The 20,972-nt window shown below is 43.3% G+C and overlaps 1 protein-coding gene across 2 annotated transcripts in view; it reads left to right on the top strand.

Annotated features, from left to right (window-relative positions):
• The window catches only part of BCAR3 (BCAR3 adaptor protein, NSP family member), a 110,094-nt gene that overhangs the window by 8,878 nt on the left and 80,244 nt on the right, over positions 1 to 20,972 (top strand). The gene's annotated exons all lie outside the window — the stretch shown is intronic.

Raw genomic sequence — 20,972 nt, 5'->3', positions numbered from 1 at the left:
TTCACAAAAGCAAAAATCCTCTTCAGATTTCTTTTGATTCGTGAAATCAGGTACTAATATAAGTCTTTTCCTAAAAGCTAAGTGGTGTAAAGCAAACTTTTGAAAAGTAGGGATGCCTGTATTTAGTTGTCAACACGCTGAAATAAAATTTTATGTGGATGCATAATCAGGTCAACTTCAGAATACTTTAGGACAAGAATTGATTTCTCCTTCTGTCCACCAGGGACCTGGGTAAATAAGCTCCTGCTTATAAAGGCTTCTTCTCTGGGTCTGTAATGGGCCTGGTGTGACCCTGCTTGGTAGAGCTGGTTTAGAAACTGCACCCCTTTTCCTGTTGAGGAAGCCCAGCAACCTGTGATGCTATTGGAGAAAGCAGGGGATGGTTTCTTTTGCTGTATCTCCTGGTGTCTCTCTTTTTGTCCTACCCTGTAGCAAGGAAAGCCATTTTGATCCTAGCTCATTTATTTGTTCAATGCCTATATATTGAGCACCTACGTTAATGAGAGTACATTGATTTTATAAGCACCATTGCTTCACCAGGAAAATTCTGCCCATTTCCTCTGAGTATCTTAGCTGAAGGGCTGGTCTGACATAGTAGACATTCTAGCCATCAGATCATTGCCCTTTTACAGGGTGGGGAAATATGCAGACTAACGGGGTAGCAATGGGACATCAGAAACGGTGTCCTCCCAGAGCTAACATGGTCGTGAAGGACCCAGATAACATACAACTAAATAAACACGACAGGTACAGATTATAGTCAGTGATGTTGAGGAAATAGAATGATACGCTAGAGATGTATTGAGGTTGTATCTTTTTTTATAGGGTGGGCAAGTATCTGAGGAGAAGAACCAGTGGAAGCTCTCTGGGCCTAGGGAGAGCAAGTGAAAGGAACCGGGGGTGGAAACGAGTTTGGCATGTTTGAAAAACCCAAAACAAGCTGGGGTGACCCATGGCTGGCGCGTAGCACGTTGAGAGGCAGATAGTACACGTGTTGGGAAGGAGCTGGGCAGACAAGAGTTCAGAGTTAGCATTAGTTGCGTTATTGCAGTATTACAAGGAGAGGATACGTGGAGGCCCAGAGAGTCTCTGGAGGAAGCATTGGAGACTCTGCAGTGTTTCTGACATCAGACCACAAGGTTCCCCAAGGGTGTTCTGGGGATTGGAAGGTTCTGGCCGGAGAGTCTAGTCGGGTGACCTGTTGATGACAGGTGGCTGTGGATGTGCATACCTGTGCACAGGAAGGTTAATATCACGTCACTGGCACCTAACGCGCCGGGATGCAGAAGAAGAGCCATCACTGCCCCCTCTTAGGAAGGTTATGAGGCAGCAAGGAAAATAACTTCCGGCTAGCACAAATGCCAGGCTGTACTATGTGGAGTCAGGACCAGCTGTTACCTGGCTTCCTATGGCTACTTTTTACTTATTAAGTTGAACTCTATATTGAGCTAGGTATCTGTGATGTACCACATAGAGACAGTTCACAAACTCATTCCTTGAAGTTCTAAGGTCCAGGCTGGGTATCTGCTGTTACCAGGGGGAACTCCCAGGGGCTGAGGGTGATAATGGAGTCACCCTTTCTAGCTTGAGGAAGTTCTCGATAAACACCCAAGGCCCAAGCAGTCAACCTGCCAGCATTTCAAAGCTTTTTAACTTGAAAACTGACTTGGACATGGATCAGATCTCAGTAAAAGATCTTATCGGTGGTGGATACAAGTCATGAGTTTCAAGTCCAGGCTGTGGAAGTTTTAACAAGCACTGCTGGTTTAGGTTTGTTTCTGATTTAGAATTACTTTCATCCAAATTCACATCTTTTTTCCTTAACTTAAAATATCTTATTGTTAAAGGTCAGTACAGGAAATAACAAATGCACATCCTTCAAAATTATGCTGAGTGAGAAGGCAAGTGGTTTTGTGTCAAGGGATCATAAAATCCTCTTCCCTTGCTCTGCAGTCTTATTGTTAATATGTTTTATTTACCTGACACATTTTTTAAATATCCTGAGGTGTTCCCAGTGTAAAAAAAAAAAAGTACCATATATTCTTTTTTTTTTAATCCTTTTAAGTATTCCTAATAAGATTGTGAGCTGCCTCAGTTACTCTTTGAAACAAGCCACAATGTCAGCAAGAAACATTTGTGAATGTGGAAAGCCAGGGACAAGATGTATGAATGAGAAGCTGAGGCTCCAGAGCGGGGAGTGTGACCAAGGTGCTAGACAGCACTACATGAGAGAGAAACAGCGTTTCTGTTCTTAACTCAGCTCTGACAGCCCAGCAGAGCTGTGAAAACACCAGCGACCCACCACGCCAGTGCACTGATCACTGGAAGCTGGGAGCCGTGTGTTTTAAAGTTAAGAGTTTTGGATCCCTGACTCTAGGGACCTAAAACTAGTTAGGCCTACCTTTAACAAGATTATTGATTTTTTTTCTTTTTCTTTTGGCTTGTATCAGGTAAATTCTTTTGGCCTTACTTGTTTCTTTACATAGTGCGTTCAGGAGTTAACTCCAGCTAAGAGTGACTTGCCCAGAGATCAAGTCTGCAAGCCTTCCATTCCGTTACATTTGGTATTGGCATGACGACAGTGGGGCCATCTTGGAAGGCCCCACCCACTCTTCATGTGGCCCTGCCTACACTCAGAGGGAAGCCCTTCAGATGGCATCTCCTTGTCTTGTGAAATACTCAGAAGTTGCAAGTTTGCTATTTTCCCAACAAATATATTTACCTTATTAATCATTAAAAAAGTCACCTTTATTATGATTGAATGTTGATTGAATACCCACCCTGTGGGAGGCCCCAGGCAAAGCAGAGGAAGTCTCCCCTTTGACCTAAAAATTTGCATTATTAAGCTGTCATATAAACATATGTTGGGACTTCCCTGGTGGTCCAGTGGTTAAGACTTCGCCTTCCAACACAGGGTTGTGGGTTCGATCCCTGGTCAGGGAGCTAAGATCCCACATGCCTCCCAGCCAAAAAAAAACCCTGAATATAAAACAGAGGCAATATTGTAACAAATTCAATAAAGGCTTTAAAAATGGTCCACATCAAAAAAAAAAATCTTAAAGAAAAGTCATATCCACATGAATTATTACCTCTTACATTTTATAGTTTTAAAATACCTTACAGGATATGTTCATAAATTATCTTCTTTGAACATCATAGCTCTGTGTGAGGGATAGCAGGTTTCATCGTTAGCAGCGGCTTCATGTTGTCGTCATTACAGCTGAGAAAATGGTTCAGGGATATTGAAGCACCTAAGATGAGACCCTAGTGGGTGACTGAGCTGGTATTAGGACCCAGAAACTACCCCAGGGCCTTCTCCAGACTCTGTGCTTTATAGCCTCCCAAGAAGGCCGGCCCCACCACGGGCATCCTCTGAGCTATCTTCTCGCATGGAAAGCTTCGGTCCCCAGGGTGTGATTGCAGCATCTTGGACACCCCCCTTGAGGAGGATAGAGCCTTGGCTGCCAAGAGCAGGCAGAAGGCAGGCCTGGAAGGGGAGTTGGTCTCCTCGTTCCAAGACTCGTATCTCTTGGCTTTGTTGTTGTCTTGGCTGCCCTTGGATGTACTTGTGGTTTTGAGAGGTAGCCAAAGCGAGAAGCCCAGCACTCTTAAACCTGCTGCTTGATGTCACAGAAGGAGCCTTTGTTCTGCAGGCAGAGCAAGGCTTCTCTGAGAGGTCTGCAGATGGGATTTCCTCTTGACGTTAGTGTTGTTTGGCTGGTGCCCCTTTGATTCATCTATCTGCAAGGATGAATTTTTATTTCAATCTGGGATCTTCCTTGGGCTGAGAGGGGGCCAGTTCCTGTTGTTGAGAGGTCTGTGTTGCCGGCATAGCTGAAGGATCGGCACTTGGAGTCCATTGTGGGTCCTTTTCCTGCCTGTGGGTACGTGGAGGCATGCATTCCTGGGAACAGCTGCCGGGAGCCTAATTCCTTCTGCCCCTTGTGCTGTGGGAGCATGTGGCGGGACAATGTGGTGTTTCATTAATTTGCATGAGTGGAGCTGACTGACTAGTCACAAGTGTTTTAGCTGATGGGGGCCAGAAAGTCTACAGAGTTATCCCAAGTTAAAAATCTGGTATCCTTTCTCCGGCAGTAAGTAACCTACCATGTCATGGTGTCAGCTCTTCAAAGTTGAAGCAAAAGTGTAAGGCACAGGTTCTGCATAGACCCTTCTCTAAACACTGATTTAAAGACCTAACTCTGGGCTGTGTTGGTGCCCTCATCTGAAAAATTGTTTCGTGTGTTCTTCTTCAGAACTACCAAGTTCTATAACTATTGCTTTCTCCTTAGCAAAGCAAGATGTTCCCCCAGACGTGCAAATAAATGAGCCTTTAGCTCACAGTTAATCAGAAGAATCTACAGTGTGAAGGTCCACACGGAAACATCTGCACGTTATTGATACATGGGCATATCTGCTGTCTGCAAATCGGAAACTTTCTGTGCACGGAAGAAGAGTTGGGTTTAGAGTTGAAAAAAATCTATTTAATAGATTAATAGAGTCTGTTTAATAGCAGATACATTTATGGAGTTAGCAGAATGACAATGGCTTAACAGCCCATGCATTGAATTCTTATTTTTAAATTTTCAAGTTGAGTTTTACTAACATTTTGAGATGCCCCTTGGTGTTTGAGTGCAGCTGTTGTGGTTGGGTTAGTGAATTCTGACCCATGGTGCATGTCCAGGTTCTGGTGGCCCCTGGTGTGCTGAGGCCAGGAGCAGCTGGGTCAGAGGTGAGCTCAGCCCTGCTGTGCATCTTGTACCCGCCCAGGGTTGGGGGAGCCCAGAGAATGGGAAATGCCTGCAGGTCCACCAGCTGCCTGACACTAGTCCTAAATCCTCTACTCACAGGGATGATTTCAACCTAAAGGCTGGGATCTGTGCATTCTCAGCTGTTGTGAGAAAAACTAAAGGACTTTTTTTTTTTTTTTTTAACTGATTGCAAACCACAACCAAGAGGGTGATCAGAGAATTACACAAAGCCATCCTTGCTGAATGGAGCTGTTCAATACCTTCTCTTTCCCCTCCACCCCAACAGACCTGATTTAAATCCTGTTTTTTCTGGCTTCCTGCATGCTGTTTGAGGAAAGTCAGGTTTTTTCAGTCTTCTGTGAGTCAGAAACTGTGAGTTTTTCACGCCCCTCAGTATAGGTTAAAGCATGTTGTAAACAGAAGATGCTATGCAGTTACAAATTACTCATATTCTTATCACATGTGGATTTGGGAGCCATCCCAGCCTGGCCAGAAGATGGGAGCTGGAGAAGTTGTAGTTACTCTTGTTGATTGGAAGGAAATGCCTTCCTGGGGCCTGGACTGGAGCCACGGGAGTGATAAGCCCTCAGGCCATGGCCACCCTGCTGTTCACAGCCTTGTAATGCTGTCACCACCCAGTCTGTCTCTAAGAGACTAGCTGCAGGATTGCATGCAGAGTCTCAAGCTCTCTCTCCTTTGCAGCCCCAAACTCAAGCACTGAGGGTGTTCCTGTTGACAGGTTGTGCTGTTATTTACAAATTATAGAAGCCTGAGAAACCTTCCATGTTGACCCCGCCTTTATACAAGGTCTGTGTGTGGTTCCAGAATCACTTGCATAGTGAGAGGTGAGAACTTGAGTCATGTAACGGAGAGGTCTCCGTTCAGATCCCTGTTTATCTACTACTAGGTGTATGAATTAGGGCAAGTTCTGAACTATAAAATGGAGGTGAAAATAACCCCCTCTGAGGAGTGCTGTGAAGATTCCCTGGTCACTAAACATGAAGGCTGCACTGAATGTCAGCCCTCTGACTCTCACTCTTGAGCCTGGTCCCGCCTTCTGGGAGTCTGGGTGCAGCAGGTCACGTCTGCTCCACCTGATCATAGCCATGTGTTCTTCTCCTGCCAACTCTGCTGTGTGACGCCTGCCCCTGCAGGCCACTGGTGCTGTTGCTGGGACGTTGTTGCAGCCATGGAGATCAGAGAAAGCTGCTAGTGACCTTGGTGCTGATTCCAGCAACCAGGTTGGTAGCTTTGTGACCTTGCATGAGTTCCTTTACCTCTCTGAATTTCCACATCCTCCAAGGGTGGCTTGGGGGTCAAATACAATCCCACATGAGGGCACCTAGTCCAGGACCTGGCACGGAGCAGGGGCTCAGAGGTTGGTTTCCGCCCTTCCTTCCCTCTGGAAGGCCAGAGCTGGGAGGCTCCTAATCCTCCTGTGTAACCTGAGATCACGTTCAATGCCTGCAGCTAAAGCGGGAGAAAGTTTCCCACGTGTTGAGGAGTCTGGCTGGAATCCCTCTATCTGGGTCTGCTCTAAGCTGCCCTGCAGTAGTACGTCTTGGCTACCGCTCATGGTTAGAGGTCTCACAGCCCCACGGTGCACAGAAAGATCACACACCATTGCACTGAGACACAGAACAGGGCCTGTGTTTGGTGGACTGGCCCAGCGCTTGCCCGCTTGTCCCTGTACTTAATGTCAGTGCCTTCACTGTTTATTCTTCGATGAGTATTTACTGAGCTTATTTAGTGCCAGGTATTGTGCTAGGTACCAGGTACCCAGTGGAGAATAAAATCGATGTGGGTCCTGTCCTTAGGGAGTGCCCAGTTTAGGGGGGGCTCGCAGACAAACCCATCAACAGATACATAACTGCAGAATGGGGAGGTGCAAGGAAGGTCACATCAGAGAGCCCTGAGTTCCTGGCACTGGGTGGACCGAAGGCCTCTCTGTAGGAGGGAACGTTTGAAGATTTAATGCAAAAAGAGAATGTAAAATACTCCATTAATATTTTTATGTTACTATGTATTGATAATATTTTTGAAATATTCGGTTAAAATATTATTAAAATTAATTTCACCTGTTTCTTTTCAACTGGCTACTAGACAAGTTTTAATTACATATTTTTCACATTGTATTTCTATTAGACAGTACTGGTCTAGACCTCACTAAGGAGTTTAGATTTTCTCCCTAGGGCAGAGGGAAGCCTTTCAAGGGGTTTGAGCAAGGGAACAGCGTGATCTGTTTCAGTTTTTAGAAGATTCAGTGGAGAAGTGATTGATGGGGAGCTGGAGGGAGGGCAGGAGGCGGCTGTGAAAGCATAGGAAGCAGGTGGGAGTCTGCTCTGGGATGGTAGTGGAGGAGAATGAAAGTGGCTGGATTCAAGATCTATTTTGTAGGTAGAGTCTACCGGACTTACTGAGGGTGAGAAGGAGTGGGATGAGGGAGGGGGCCGTCAAGTGTGGCTTTGGTAGCTGGGGGTGGGAGGTGGGGCCGTTTACAGAGATGGGGAAGACTGGAGAGGAGCAGGGCTTCATTTAGTTGTTGGGCCGCTTTCTCCTGGGAGGAGGAGGTGATGGTAGATTGCAGAGAATCGAGACGTCTGTTTTGCGTGTGCGAAGTCTGAGATGTGTGCGTGTCTGAGTGGAGGTGTCAACCACCCAGTTGGTATTATGAGCCTGGAGCTATGGAGAGGGATCTGGGCTAAAAGTTATAGCTGCATAAAAATGAAATTAAAGCTGGAAATGGATGCCGTTGGCAAGGGAGAGCGCTGTGTAAAGCATAAAGGGACGGGCCCCTAGGATCCAGCCCTGAAGAATCCTGGCACAGACTGGCCCAGGGGGTCAGCAGAGGAGGCTGAGCTGAGAAATGAGGCAGGAGCCACACAGGGCTGGTGTTCAGGGAAGGTGGGTTGTTGTTTTTTTTTTAAGATGAGAGACAAAATTCAATAGGAAAAGATCTAATCTTTTAAGCATGTAATAAAACAAAGCACATTTTTTCATGACTCGATTCTTTTTAAAAAACGTTTTGATTTGATTAAAGCAGACATGTCCCCAGGGCCGCCCTCCCTGTGGGCCTGTGTCAGCAGCAAGGTGATTTCGCCCGTGGTTCCTTGCCCAACGGGTCTGCACGTTCCCTGACAGCTTTGTGGACAGAGGAGGTACGTGGACAGCTGTGGTTGGCATTCAGGCTTTTGCCTGAGGGGTGAGGGCTGCTTTTCCAAGGTGCCTGCCCTGGAAAAGGGGCTAGGGTGTATGTTTCTATATACGTTTGGCTAAGTGAAGTCTTTCCTTTTAGAGGTCCTAAGGACATTCGCTCAACACCATAGCACTTTTATTCTGCCTTTGAGTTAGCTGAGAAGAAACCTTTATAAACACACTCCTTTAGAAGGGGATGGGGAATGGTTGGGGGCAGGGTGGCTGGGGCGGGTGGGAGTGGAGGAAGGGCAGATAGATACCGGCCAAACAAAGCATCTGCTTTTATCAAAAGTGCTGTGTTTGGGCTTAGCCAGCCCGAAGCCTGATGATTCACTGGTGCCAGACCTTCTGTGCCTGCCAAGAGACATACTGGCCTTGATACGGCTTTGCTTGTTGTTACTCTATTCAGTTTGACTGACTGCTGCCAAGTTAAGATGTCAACAGTGGCTTTTCACTTAATGCTGTCCTAGAATTCTGCTGAGCACAAGTTAACCCATGACCGCATCAAGTCTTCCTCAAAGAGTACCACTTTGTATTAGCCTTGGATTCCTGTAGAGACTCACCGTAGTGTAATACGTAGGATATTTAAGCGGTGCTGTTTTAACATGATTAGGGAATCTGCCTGAGGAGGCGGTTTAATTGCCATTCTTTTAGTGTATGTCATGAACACGTTCATCAGGCATGGTTGTATTTTCAGATGAGATAGAAACTGACTCATAGAAGCAGGACTTGGCTGCTGAAGTGAAGGAAGCAGGAGTCTGAGAAGCAACCAGGCCTTGGGATCTCTGGTAGCCAGGGAGGGAATCGTGTCCTCATCCACAGTCTACCCTGGGCTGTAGGAAGAAAAATCCCCCAACTTGAGGGAAATGATAAAAAGGATCTCGTGGTCTGAGGTTCTGAAAGGGAAACGCAGTTCAGGACAGCAGACACCAGCACGCCGACCGCAGTTTGGAGGAGGAACAGGTATGTGACCATCCAGGGAGCGCTCTTGTTTAAGGATGTGAAGGAAGGACTGTCTCCAGCCTGGACTGATCCATTGACAGGATCCCCCGAGTGTGGTATGATGAGCCAGGGCCCATCTGATGAAGTCATTCACAAGTGTGTTGAGCATCTGTGTTGTCAGGCTTTGTGCTAGAGATTCAGAGACAGGCCGGGGCTTTTGTCCAGTTGAGGAGCTCATGGCCCTGGGAGAAGGGGGGTGTGGGTTTGCAACCATTTGAGCTCACCTGCACCTGTGCTCTCTCTTTGCTGCTGACCTAACTTCCCATCCACAGTGTAGCCAGCCTTCTGTATCACTCCACTAGCTCGATAAGCAATTCTGCTTTTCTCCACCTCTGACCCTAACATCTTTCCAGGTATCACGTCACTGTTTCTCCTTGACCGGGTGACTGCAGGTTGTGCTCTCTAGGGAAGCCTTCCCTCAGGGCCTGCCTCCTCTCCCTGTGCCGCCACTTCCTCTGTGCTGTTCTGGCCTTGGACCCAGACTTAGGAAAGGTCGAGCTGTGCAACCGAGGCCCATATCAGAGGGTGGCTTCTGGGCTGTGAAACAACCAGAGTGCAGAGTGAGCAGAGGATTGTGAAAAATGCTACAGGTTACAGAAAGGGCTTTCAGAAATTATGTTTGGAATAATAAAACCAAGGGCGGGCAGGGAGAGGAATGTGAGAAAAACCAAACTGCTGAGCTCCTATTCTGCTTGCATTTTTTCTGTCATGGAAATGACTTCTCTGATTGGAAAAGGTAGGATAGAGGTGAAGGAAGAGAGTAGATTAGCCCATGACAAGAGGCTCTGATGCCACCAAAGGAGGTAAAGGCCCAAGAAGACAGAGGGAGCTTGAGGCTGAGATCATCAAACCAGTGCACAACACGGGAGAAATGTTGATATCACCAAGAGCAACAGGAAAGATGCAGATAGATAAGTATTTAATTTCAAAAACGGAACTAGGGAGATAAAATTAATCTAGAAAACAGTAAGATTGACATCCATCTCAGGAAGTATTCTAAAACGGATTATTAGGACAATGATTTTTGAATACTTGGTGAAGGAAGCAACAACCATTAGTAATTAGCAGGGCTTTGCCAAAACCAAGTCGAACTAGATTAACTTTCCTTCCTGGGGTTACTTTGTAGGTGTATTAGAGGAATGTTGAGAAGGTGTGTGTGCAGCGTCAATCATTGGTGACATCCTTAGGATGAGGGAGATTTGGGCCAGGTGATGGTACAGAAAGCACGCTCTAGGCTGTGTTCTTAGCCCCCTTCTAGCCAACTTTAAAATATCTTTTAGGCAATGATATTGACATAAAGATCACATTGGTGGGTGGTATGAATCTTGGAGGAATAACTAATATGTCAAAGTGACAGAAGAAGGATTCAAAAAAGATCTTGACATTTTGAAACGGACTGAATCTACCTAGAAGGACTACGAGGAGAGACAAAGACTTGCACTACGGTCCAAAAAACAAAGTAAAAGTATGGGGTTGGCTTAATATGTGAAACGTGAAAAAATATTCCAGGATTTAGGTAATTGCAGCCTCAGAATGAGTCAGCGGTATGTTATGGTTGTCAAAGAAGCTAATGTGATTTTAGAAGTATTAATTGAAGTTTAATAATCAGACCAAGGGAAGTAGTCACACTTGGCTGCCCAGATCCCATCTGGTGAATTGTTTTTAGCTCTAAACAATAGAAATGGAAGACGAATTCCCCCACTGCAGAGCAGTGAGCTTCAGTCTAGTCTAGACCACTGCTCTGCTCTAAAGCAGATCTGTTGGCTTAGTCGTTAAGGAATACCTCCAAAGGGTCTTTGTATTAGTGAAAAGGAACTCCTCATGTAATGTGTTAACCCTGGGAGGAGAATATAAAATAAGCACCAACCTTAATCCTGTCAACTACTAGTGAGCCTACTTTAATAAATAAGAAATATGTCTTGAGATGTGGGAGAGTAAATCTGTTATTTATTTTGCAGGGTGATGGAACAAAATATATTGTATTAAGTGCACAACTAGAAGTGTTAAATGCTCTGTTTTTAAAGCTACATCCCCTTTTTTAGAGCACAATCATATGTATATTTTATTATATTTTATAATTCCATAATTGGCTTTTGGGGGCGATTTCTCTTTTTTCTCCCCTTTGGCAGCTTTTTTTTTTTTTAATTGAAGTAGAGTTTAGATTTACAGTGTTGACAGGCTACATCTCTTTTTTAATTAGCAAAGCAATACACAGAATATGCCCCCCGCCTAGAGCAAGAAAGTAACTCTTTATTGAAACTTTAACATGGTTCCCAGTATCAGTAGAGAAACTGTCCATCTAACTACACACTAGCTCATATTTTTCCAAGTGATGTCATTTCTCCACTCACCAGGCCAGCCCTGTTTGAAGCATCTGTTTCTTCATTTTCCCATAAACAGCTGGAAATGGCCCTGTAGTACACTGTCTGTCCTCTGGTTATCTCCCAGCTTAACCTCCTCCCTGCCATTTCAAACGTGTCCAGAGAGATTCACTTTCAGCTGAAGCAGCCAGCCTCTCAAGACCACTTTGAAGACATCTAGTCTCAGTGGGGCTGGGGAGCCAGGCGCTGCCCTGATAGCAGTGACCTTCCATTGCCGAGGGAGGTCTGTCTGAGGCCATCATGGCTCAGTCACAGGCCTGTGGCTAAATTATCTCCTTCACGAGGAGGCCCATCAGTCCAAGAACAACATTTTTCTCTTATTCCCTCTTTCTCTCTCCAGTGTTATTCTTCCCTTGGTGAACCCATGGAGTATGGTGGATGGGAGGGGTTAGAGTCTAGATTTTCTGCATTGTGGAGAGAACTCACACACACTCTCTCTCTCTCTCTCCGATTCATGCATTCGAACTAACATTGATTGAGCAACTGTGTTCTGGGATATGGAGGTGAATGAAATAAGATGTGGTCCCTTTTCCAGTGAAATCATAGTCCAGTAAGGGAGATAGGAGTACGCATATTGTATTGAATTATAATTATTTGTTATAATAAAGTTTTATAGTGCATAGAGAATATGTGCTGAGGAGATGTTATTAATTCTGTGAGTTGGTAGTGGGGAGGAAAGAGTGGTCAGAGAAGGTGGGAATGAATAGGAAGACGATGGGGACTCTATCTAGGCTTCTTGGCTCAGGGAATTCCAAATAGTTTGGATTTGTTGGAATGTGAGGAGCAAGGTGAGGTGATGAGGCTGGTGAGATGGGCCTTCAAACCGTGCACATCATCTGATAAAATATAGAATGAGAATACTAGACTCTCCCACATGTTAATCTTACCTAAAAGAACATATGGTCTAGTCAGGAATATCATCCAGTGGAAGCAAAATCTTAGTAGACTCAAAGCCTGTTGCTATCTCTTCCTTGCCCCGTCCTTCCATCTCCCAATCCCCACATCTCCTCAAGATGTTGAGATGTTGATCGAGCTTCATGCTGGAAAACAAAGGGTGACTGACAGCTCTAGGTTCCAAGACCATATCCACATGCAAGCAGGCTGAGGTTGCCAACAAAGGGCAAACTTGCTCCCGGTTGTTGGGTTCACCTTTCCTGATTGTTGACCTGCCCTGGTACATGGGTTGGTTAAGAATGGTGAACCAGTAGACCCCTAGGCTGCAGTGTTGGTCCTCCTTGGCCCCACTACTACATGTAAACAGAGAGACAGCCTATTGGTCACACTTGTCTTTCGGTTAAGTGTATTGCATCTCAGTTAAGTGTTCTAGGAATGAGTTCATTTGTGATGAATGAACACCCACAAGCAAGAACTCCATTCCAGACATATAAGCCTTCTAGTCCCTGACCTCAGTAACTTCTAAGTTGAAGATTTTTGCATAGCGCTTTCATATCCAGGAAACTTGCTCTACTTAGCAGCTTTGTATAGATTCTTTGTGTGTTCTACAGTCATCATTTGTGAATCATGACAGTTTAGTTCTCCTTTTTTACAGTTCTTATACCTTTTATTTGTTTTGCTTATTGAAGCGCACTGACTAGGACCTCCAGGACAGTGGTGCACAGAAGCAGTAATAGTGGACATCCTTATCATGTTTCTGATTAATGGCTTTTAGTAATGATTCTAATACTTCACCATTAAGAATGAAGTTTTTCATAGATACTCTAGTCCTTTTTTATTTCTAGTTTGTGAAGAGGTATCTTTTTCCCTGCTGAGATCATGAAAAGATGATAATATTTTTTTAAATCCACCCCCCGCCATTAATTAGAAGCCCAAAATGATTTATCTCCTTTAATCCTTTAATATTAATGTAGTGAATAGATTTTCTCATGTTAAACTGACCCTGTATTCCTGGAGTCAACTCATTTGATTAATGATGTATTTTTATACATTCTTGGATTAGGTTTGTCAATATTTTGTTTAGGATTTTTTTCATATCTATTCATATGTGAAATTAGCCTATACCTTTTCTTTCTTTTATTGACCTGGTGTGCTTTAGGTATCAAAGTTGTAATATCCTCTTTTTCAAGTCTCTTGAAGAGTTCATATAATTTTCAAAGTAATAAATTCCAAAGGTTGGCAGAACTTAAGTTTGGCAGAACTTCCTGGCTAGAAAAACCAACTAGGTCTGTAGATATTGAACAACTGATTCAATTTTTTAATGATTATAGGACTCTTCAGATTTTCTGTTTCTTTTGAGTCTATTTTAGTATTATTTTTCCAGGAATTTGTTCATTTTTCCAAAGCTTTTGAATTTACTGGCATAAAAAGGTCATAGTATTCTCTTACTGTGCTCTCTTGTATCTATGATTATACTCCTGCTTCATTTCTCTGTTGTGCACCTTCTCTCATTTCCTGCCTGGATTATATCTGTCGGAGGTTTATTTTACTAGGCTTCTGAAGAACCAGGCTTTATTTGTTGCTCCCTTATTGTATCATTAAAAATTTAATTTCTGCTCTTTTTATCTTTAGCCTTTTTTTTTAATGTTTGTTCTGTTCTCTTAAGCTGGACATTTAATTAATTTCAGTCTTTCTAAAAGTAAGCATTTAAGCCTCAACTTTTCCTCCAAAATACCACTTTAACTGTATCCTATATGTATTATATCCTACATTCTGGAAATCTGTCTTGCGAGTTTAATCTGGTCAACAGTTACCATGTTTGGTGATACATTTGGGTTTATAGCTGCCTCTTATTCTGTATATCTGTACTGTTTGTACATTTTTTTGACCTATGGGGCTTTTTAATTGCCTTATTTTAAATCGTCTTTTAAAAAATACTGTATTCTGGGCTTCCCTGGTGATGCAGTGGTTAAGAATCTGCCTGCCAGTGCAGACGACATGTGTTCGATCCCTGGGCCGGGAAGGTCCCACATGCCACGGAGCAACTAAGCCTGTGCGCCACAACTACTGAGCCTGCATTCTAGAGCCCGCAAGCCACAACCGTTGAGCCCACGTGCCACAGCTACTGAAGCCTGCACACCTAGAGCCCGTGCTCCACAACAAGAGAGGGCAGTGCAATGAGAAGCCCGCGCACCACAACAAAGAGTAGCCCCGCTCTCAGCAACTAGAGAAAGCCCATGCGCAGCAACAAAGACCCAACACAGCCAATAAATAAATAGATAAATAAATTTAAAATAAAAAATACTGTATTTCTATTCATTTAGTGGTTACTTTAAAGATACTTTTATATGACTTTAAATAATATAATAGGGTAAAACAGTACCTCTCCTTTTTCCTGAGCAATGCAGGACTTACAACATAAGCTTTGGGCACCTTCCACTTGGCACATATGTCAATGTTGCCCTGTGTTTTAGTTTGTCTTTTTAAATTGTGGTAAAATACACATACCATAAAATTTAGCATCTCAGCCATTTTTAAGTGCATGGTTCAGTAATGTTAAGTACATTTACATTGTTGCACAACCAGCTCCAGAACTCTTTTCATCTTTATTTTATTCTTATTTAGTTAGTTTTATTGGAGTATAATTGCTTTACAATGTTGTGTTAGTTTCTGCTGTACCATGAAGTGAATCAGCTATATGTATACATATATCCCCTCCCTCTTGAAACTCCTTCCCACCCCCTCATCCCACCCATCTAGATCATCACAGAGAACTGAGCTGAGCTCCATGTGTTACACAGCAAGTTCCCACTAGCTATTTTTTTACACATAGTGTATTTATGTCAAACCTAATCTCCAGTTCACCCCACCATCCCCTTCCCCGCTGTGTCCCCACATCTGTTCTCTATGTCTGCGTCTCTATACTTGCCCTGCAAATAGGTTCATCTGTACTATTTTTCTAGATTCCACATATATGTGTTAACATACGATATTTGTTTTTCTTTCTTACTTCACTCTGTATGACAGACCTGAAACTCTGCACCCATTAAACAACAACTTCCCATTCCTTCCTCCCCAGCCCCTGGCCACCACCATTCTACTTTCTGTCTCTATGATTTTGACTACTCTGGGTACCTCATATAAGTGAAATCATACAGTTATTTGACTTTTTGTGACGGGCTTATTTCACTTAGCATAATGTCCTCAAGGTTCTTCCATATTGTAGCATGTGTCAGAATTTTCTTCCTTTTTAAGGCCAAATAATATTCCATGGTATACATACCACATTGTGGATATACCACATTTTGCTTATCCATTCATCTGTTGATGGACACTTGGATTATTTCCACCTTTTGGCTTCTGTGAATAATGCTGCTATGAACATGTGCACAAATATCTCTTCAAAATCTTGCTTTCAGTTGTTGGGGGTATATGTTCAGAAGGCAAATTGCTGGATCATGTGGTAATTCTACATTTAATTTTTTTGAAGAACCACCATACTGTCATTAGCCATTTGTCTTATTTTGCACCATCAGTGCTGGTTTAGAGTTGCCTACATGTTTACCAGTCCTTTGTGCATCATTCAGTCTTAGATCTTAAGCTTTGCTTCTGGCATCCTTTTCCTGCTTCCTGAAGGGTATTCTCTGTTTTTATTTGTCTCAAATTATCTTTATCTACCCTTGCTCTCGGTAGTTTGCTGGGCAAGAAGTTTTGTGCTCCTCACTTTCCCTTTTGACTGATGAATATCCGCTGTCCGTCTAATTGTCATTGCTCTCAGGGAAGCCTTTTTTTTTTTTTGCTCTTCTGCTGCTTTTAAACTAAGATCTTTTCTTTGTTTTTGGTGGTCTGTAGCTTCATGACAACGTGTTTATTTTTGCTTATACTGCTTAGGGCTCATGGGATGCCTGAGTCTGACAGTTAGTATCTTTCATTAATTTTGAAGATTTCCCATCATTATTTCTTTGACGATTGCTTTTTGCCTTTCTCTCAATTCTCTCCTTCTAGAGTTCTGACTAATTAAGCCTTCTCATTCTGCCTTCAGTGTCTCTTTTATGTTATTCTTCACCTTTTCTCTCTGTGCTGTGTTTTGTATAATTTCTGTATGTATTTGTTTTAATTCATAAATGTTTCCTCCTGTCACATCTAATTTATTTAAAAGATTATCTTTTTATTTCTTTATATCTAGATATTTTGACTAGTTTTTTTATTTCTAGAAGTTATAGTAGATTATTTTTATGCCTGCCTGTTTATTCTTAGGTCACTTTTTCATTCCATCTTTTTTTTTAAAAAAATTTATCATATGTCATTATTTTATAGCTTATATCTGAAATTCCAATATCTGAAGCCTCTGGGGGATCTCAATCCAGTGTCATTTCTGCTAACTTTCAGTCATCGGAGCTTGTTTTCTAATGTATATGATTCTTCCTGAAAGGGAATTTGTATTTAACCAAACTTGTGGATATACCGAGTAGCTTTCTGTTGATCTATAGAAAGGATTTACATTGTTTGCTTACTACTGGTGCCACCAACCTAGACACTTTAATTTCTCTCTCAGTTTTGGATTCTCTGTCAAAGCAGGTCATAGAAATTTGAATCCCAAAGGCCTATTTGTGGTTACAGTTTCTTAAGGGAGACTATTATTACCGTTATTTTCCCCATCAGAATCTGTGGTGGAGACAGTAGCTCTCCTTGCTTCCCTTTGCTAGAGCATGTTTTTGTGTTGTATTGTGTTGTGTTTAGCGCATTCCTTCCGCAAGGGGGGGTGTCGTCCTGTTCTGATGGTTCTGGCGGGCGTTGGGCGGGCGTTGGGCGGGCGTTGGGCGGGGCTTCATGGTTGGCTGCTCACTCGTATGGACCCAGGGCTTAGCCTCCCTGCTTTTCTCATTACCTTTTCTTGCTGTTCACGTTTTGTGTTCCTGATTTGTTCTGTTTTGTGTCTGTCTGTATATGTGTCTGTGTTTCCTGAGACTTTCCCTTTTTTGTGACTTCAACAATGTATTTGAAAATAAATTTGTAATTTGATTATCACTGAGTTTTGAGAATATCTGGTTTACCAGATTTAGCAAACGAAGGTCCCATTATACAAATTCCTAATGTTTTGAGGCCTTATTTGGATTATATAGATATAAGGGTGGTTAGTTGTGGTTTATGTTTTCCTTTGTCCATTCTTGCCCTTGTTTATTTATTAATTGGCTGCTATGTGGCAAATACTTTTGTGTGTGCTTAGTATACATTGGTAAGCAAGACAGAAGTAGCCACTGACCTCGCGGAGCTTACAGTCCTGTGGAAAGGACATAAACAAGTAGTGGCAACTGAGGTGAGGGTGATGGAGAAGACCAAAGGGTTATATAATATTGGGCACTCTTGTCTAGCTTCTGCACAGCTACTTTGCTTTGTTGTTCTCTGGTTTTCTTTCAGGAGTTAGCTGTTTTTGCTGGTGTGAAGGGATGTCTTAAATGTTATATTTCAGCATAGTTTAAGGGAAAGATTTATGTGTTCATAATCTGAGAGATGTGAAAGACGCTCCTGAAAGTAACTTATTTATCTGTTCAGAAGGAAGGAAAGCTTACGTGAGACATTTAGAAGCTAATGGAAGCAATCAGGTGTGTACTGCTAAGAGTGGAAAATGGGTGGTGATGAGGTAAGGTCTTACTAACTCAGATCCTGGTAGTCTCATTAGTATAGTTCAGTGCTTGAGGCACAGGTGTTTGCTAATTCATTCTTAACAAACGTATGGCGTCCCTGCCAAGTGCTAGGCACCAGCCACCTAGTTCCCTTAGAAAGAATTGGTGAGTGTCCTTACCTCTTTCTTTCCTTTCATCCACCAAATCCTGCCATTTACCAAGGTCTGTCTATTCACAGTTCTAAAAATCTCTCAAGTCTGTACACCATCTCCCCACTCCCTCTATCCAGGCCTTGTCGTCTCTTACCCAGACCTTTTTAGTATCCTTTCCTTAGTCTTCCTGACTCCACTTTGCCCCCCACTAATCTGTTTTCCACACTGCTGCAGGGGGATTTTTCTAAAACACAAATCTCTGGTTATTCTCCAGCTTAAGAGCTGTCAACAAATCCCACTGCTTTCAAGATAAAGTCTAAACGTGTTTACATGACATCCAAGCCCCTTATGATCTGGCTCTGCCTTACTTGTTCATCCTGATCTCCCAACCCCCTACCAGTCCTGCTGCCTCCCCCAACCCTGTGCTTCTGTTAGTTGTTCTTTCCTTCATTAATTCAGCAAGTGGTTTCTGAGCAACTGCTACATGCAAAGTACTGGGGACTCCAAAGTGCACAAAGCAGAGAAAGCCCCACTCCTGCAGGATAATATTCTGGGGAACAGACAGACCATGAGCAAATAAACATTTCATATAATATCAGATAATATGGGAAAAGATGAAGCCAGATAGGGGGATAGAGGGTGGTGGTGCTCATGTAGACAGGATGGCTAAGGAAGTGATATTTGAGAGAGACCTGAGTGCTGTGATGAGTGAGCCTTTGAGTATATCTGGGGAGACTTTTCCAGGCAAAGGAACAGTAAATGCCAAGCCACGGCAGCAGGAGCCCGCTTGATGTTTTTGAGCAACAGAAAGAAAAGTCAGTAGGGCTTGGATGGAATAGACAAACATCTTAGTGTTCTTTTGCTCAGTAACAAGTTACCACAAACTTGGTGACGTAACACCTGTTTGTTACCTCACAGTTTCTGTAGAGCAGAAATCCCGTGTGGTTCAACTGGGTTCTCAGCTCAGGGTCTCATTCAAGATGTCAGAGGCTGCATTTTCACCTGAGGCTCTGGGGGAGAATCTGCTTCCATGCTCATTCAGGTTGTTGGCAGAATTCACTTCCTTGCAGTTGTAGGACTGAGGTCTCCATCTCATGGCTATCTGCCAGGGGCACCTCCTGTTTCCTGGAGGTTCTGTGTCTTGGGCCTCGTCACAGGCCCTCTCATAACATTACATTGGCAACAGGGTCCCTCATGTCAAGTCCCCCTCCCTCTTCAAGTGAGTTCCCCTCGAATAATTGCCTTGTCTTAATGTCAGCTGACTTGGGATGTTAATAACATCTGCACAATCCCTTCACAGCAGTACCTAGATTAGTGTTTGACTCACCAAGGTATAGGACCCTTGGGAAGGGGCATCTTGGAAATTCTGCCTAACACAGTGAGGTTGGAGAGCTGGCTGGGGTCACGCCAACCAGGGCCTTGTAGGCCATGGCGGGAACCTCAGGGTTTTGTTCTGACTGGATGGGAGCTGTTAGAGGATTTTGAGCAGGGGAGTGATCTGAGTAAGGATCACTCTGGCTGCTGTGTGGAGATTGTGGAGATGGAGTAGAACTGGGGAGGGTATTGCAGGGGTCCAGGTGAGAGATGATGGTAGCCTGGGCTAACAGGGAATTAACTCCTGAATGTTGTGGTTCCCCAAAGGTACCATATTGTCATGCACTTCTCTCATTGCCTGGGCATTTCTCATCATCACCTACCCCACAGCTTCTTCACAGGGACAAGTCCCTGCTCAGCCTTCAAACCTTCCACTGACACTCTCACTAACTTAAATTGTGCTGGGTCAATTGATCTGTCTTCCCCACTTGCCTGCAGTCTCTCTAAATGCAGGACCTTTCTCTTTGGTTCTTGTATTTCCGCTGTCTGGCCAACTGCATAGCATATTGTAGATGCTTGATAATGTTTGTGGGATGAATGTAAGAACTCTGGGAGATACCCGGCATGAAGTAGATACATCACTGCTCTTGGGTTGCTCACCTTGTAGAGAGAGAGACCATATATAAATAAATACACATACCGTGAACATGCATGGAAACACCATGCCACATGCACAAAGGAAGTGTGCCAACTCTGCACATCACTATTGTGCATTGAGTTTAAGGGGAGCCTCAGTCTGGAACAGCAGATCTAGTTTCTCACATCCCTCCATTGTATGAAATAATCATGTTATTACAAGCGACTCCTTCTTATGTTTTACCCGAAGGGACATTTGTGTGGCAACACCATTAGCCATTAATTTAGTCTATAATATTTAAATAAGTAAACTTCCATTCACTTAAAACATTCTCTAATTTAAGACAGACATAGGGCACTTCCATCTCCATCTGTATTCGAACTGCTTAGAAAAGATCTATGTTAGTGCAATTTTGTTTGTGTATTCAAGACAGAGAACCTCTTAACTCAAAATAGCAAACACTTATAGATCAAGTGTCTTTTTAAGAGGGAGGATATTATTAACCTGGTTACTGAGGAGAAACAAACTAAAATAGTAAATATGTATAACATTTCTGTGACTCCCAGCTAGACATCCCTCAGTATGAACTTAAGAAAGTGGGACACTGGAAAGGATGATTTAACCAGAGTAAACACAGTGATGTTATTTAAAACTTAATAAACTTCAGAACAAAATAACAGGAGAGTCCAGTTTCATCCTGCTGCTTTCCTGCGGTCTGTGGACGGTGCTCTGCAGGGCAGGCTGCCTGACAGAGGGGCCGTGGTGCCTGCCAGACTCTCCAGTTGTAAAGAGAGATGCACACACATCATGGATTCACATGGGTGGGGATTCATAATTGCCATAAGCAAAAAAAAAAAAAAAAAAAAAAGAAAGAAAGAAAGAAAAAAGATTTTAAAAGCTTTTCATTTATATTGCCAAGTTTCTGTGTTTGTTTTCTAGTGATCTCTTGGGGAGAATATAAAGATGTGGTTTAAGGAGTGTTCGCGGCACAGTCTTGTGTGAATAATTGGATATTCTATTTC

Source organism: Hippopotamus amphibius, chromosome 1 (genome assembly GCF_030028045.1).
Source record: "Hippopotamus amphibius kiboko isolate mHipAmp2 chromosome 1, mHipAmp2.hap2, whole genome shotgun sequence".
NCBI classification, from domain to species: domain Eukaryota; kingdom Metazoa; phylum Chordata; class Mammalia; order Artiodactyla; family Hippopotamidae; genus Hippopotamus; species Hippopotamus amphibius.
This window is presented reverse-complemented; position numbering and strand designations above follow the sequence as displayed.